This window comes from Schistocerca serialis, unplaced genomic scaffold (genome assembly GCF_023864345.2).
Source record: "Schistocerca serialis cubense isolate TAMUIC-IGC-003099 unplaced genomic scaffold, iqSchSeri2.2 HiC_scaffold_1178, whole genome shotgun sequence".
NCBI lineage: Eukaryota > Metazoa > Arthropoda > Insecta > Orthoptera > Acrididae > Schistocerca > Schistocerca serialis.
In genome coordinates this window covers 85,001-87,500 of record NW_026047379.1, presented here as the reverse complement: position 1 = coordinate 87,500, position 2,500 = coordinate 85,001, and the positions used below count along the sequence as shown (strand labels likewise).

Sequence of the window (2,500 nt, the reverse complement as noted above, 5' to 3'; positions counted from 1 at the left end):
TGAAGCCCGCGGTGGAGATGGGCTTCTTGGTGAAGAGGTCCGCCCAGAAGTCCAGCAGACCAGGGATGGCAGGTGGCGGCTGGAGCAGGGTGCCATCCAAGAGGCCGCGCACGCAACGTGCACGCGACCGTCGGAAGGCATCCTGCGTTCTCGCGTACTCCCAGCGGCGCCGCTTGCGCTTCTGCGTCGGCGGCGCGGCAGGCGGCCGCTTCGATGGTTGGCGCGGCCGCTGTGTCCTGGTGATCGATCTCTCCCCTCTGGACCCGACCGACGCAAGGGCATCCGGGAGCATGCCCAGGATGACATCGGGCGGCGTGCCCCGCCCCAGACCTATGACACGATCCAGGGCAGAGAAACGCTGGGCGGAAGCGGGTAGCCCCGCCAGATGCTCCCAGATGGCGGCGTCAGTCGGCCCCTCCGGCGGCGGCCCGGTGGTGTCGGCCGCGAAGTCCTCGGCTGCGTCGACGGGCGGCGCAGCGGCCTCGCCCGCGTCAGGCAGCGGGCTCGCTGCTCCCCGGCGGGACGCCGGCTCTTCCCCCCGACCGATCTCAAGCGCCTCCATGAATTGGCGGACAAGCTGCTTGTGGGCAGCTTGCCGCCGTCGGCACTTGATTGCCTCAAGCGTTCGGTCGGGGAACATCCTGATGAGCTCTTGATTTACAAAGAAGAACCGGGCGTCCCTCTCGAGGAACAGTTCGGCCTCCGCCTTGGCGAGCGACAGGACTTCTTCCTCCGTCCACCTCGCGCGATGCCTCTCCGTGACGATCTCCGCGTTGGCGGCCGCAAGGTGTTGGCGGCGGCGATGGACCCCGAGACCGTTCTTGGTGGTGAAGCTGCGGTGGCACTCACTACAGGCGTATACAGCTGCAAAAGTTACAAGATTTTCGGCACGGCCGGTTGGCCGGCTAGGTGCTGGGGGAGTTGGGGTGGCACCTTCAGCGGAAGGGCCACCACTTTTTCTCTGAATACTGCCCCCAACTAAACAAAGGGATAGTGCGAGGGGGGGCTGGTAACCCCCCCAAGCCCCTGGTGCGGTCTTCCACTCTGCGAAAATCAGCGGGCCCACGAGAAGGGGAGAAGACCGCAGGAGAGGAGAGGCTAAGAGGGCTAGGCCCATGTATTGCGCATCACTCTCCCTGTAACCATAACCCAAGGAAGGCACCTCGCAGCAGCAGCACGACTACATCAAGACCGCACTTCGAAAAGCCAAGTCCGGATGCAGCCACACCGCCGCCACTTGGCCACCTTAAGAGAGTTACTTAAGAGAGTCATAGTTACTCCCGCCGTTTACCCGCGCTTGCTTGAATTTCTTCACGTTGACATTCAGAGCACTGGGCAGAAATCACATTGCGTCAACACCCGCTAGGGTCATCGCAATGCTTTGTTTTAATTAGACAGTCGGATTCCCCCAGTCCGTGCCAGTTCTGAGTTGATCGTTGAATGGCGGCCGAAGAGAATCCGCGCACCCGCGCGCCCCCGGAGGAGCACGCTAAGGCGGACGCGGCCTCGCAGCAAGGAAGATCCGTGGGAGGCCAAGGCACGGGACCGAGCTCGGATCCTGCACGCAGGTTGAAGCACCGGGGCGCGAACGCCGCGCAGGCGCGCGCATCCTGCACCGCCGGCCAGCACGAGGCCGACCAACGGCGAGAGCAGACCACGCCCGCGCTAAACGCCCGCACTTACCGGCACCCCTACGGCACTCACCTCGCCCAGGCCCGGCACGTTAGCGCTGACCCACTTCCCGACCAAGCCCGACACGCCCCGATCCTCAGAGCCAATCCTTATCCCGAAGTTACGGATCCAATTTGCCGACTTCCCTTACCTACATTATTCTATCGACTAGAGGCTCTTCACCTTGGAGACCTGCTGCGGATATGGGTACGAACCGGCGCGACACCTCCACGTGGCCCTCTCCCGGATTTTCAAGGTCCGAGGGGAAGATCGGGACACCGCCGCAACTGCGGTGCTCTTCGCGTTCCAAACCCTATCTCCCTGCTAGAGGATTCCAGGGAACTCGAACGCTCATGCAGAAAAGAAAACTCTTCCCCGATCTCCCGACGGCGTCTCCGGGTCCTTTTGGGTTACCCCGACGAGCATCTCTAAAAGAGGGGCCCGACTTGTATCGGTTCCGCTGCCGGGTTCCGGAATAGGAACCGGATTCCCTTTCGCCCAACGGGGGCCAGCACAAAGTGCATCATGCTATGACGGCCCCCATCAACATCGGATTTCTCCTAGGGCTTAGGATCGACTGACTCGTGTGCAACGGCTGTTCACACGAAACCCTTCTCCGCGTCAGCCCTCCAGGGCCTCGCTGGAGTATTTGCTACTACCACCAAGATCTGCACCGACGGCGGCTCCAGGCAGGCTCACGCCCAGACCCTTCTGCGCCCACCGCCGCGACCCTCCTACTCGTCAGGGCTTCGCGGCCGGCCGCAAGGACCGGCCATGACTGCCAGACTGACGGCCGAGTATAGGCACGACGCTTCAGCGCCATCCATTT

At 63.0% G+C, this 2,500-nt stretch overlaps 1 pseudogene; it reads right to left on the bottom strand.

Moving 5' to 3' along the window:
* Window positions 1-2,500, bottom strand: part of LOC126434002 (large subunit ribosomal RNA) — a 7,967-nt pseudogene that overhangs the window by 3,825 nt on the left and 1,642 nt on the right.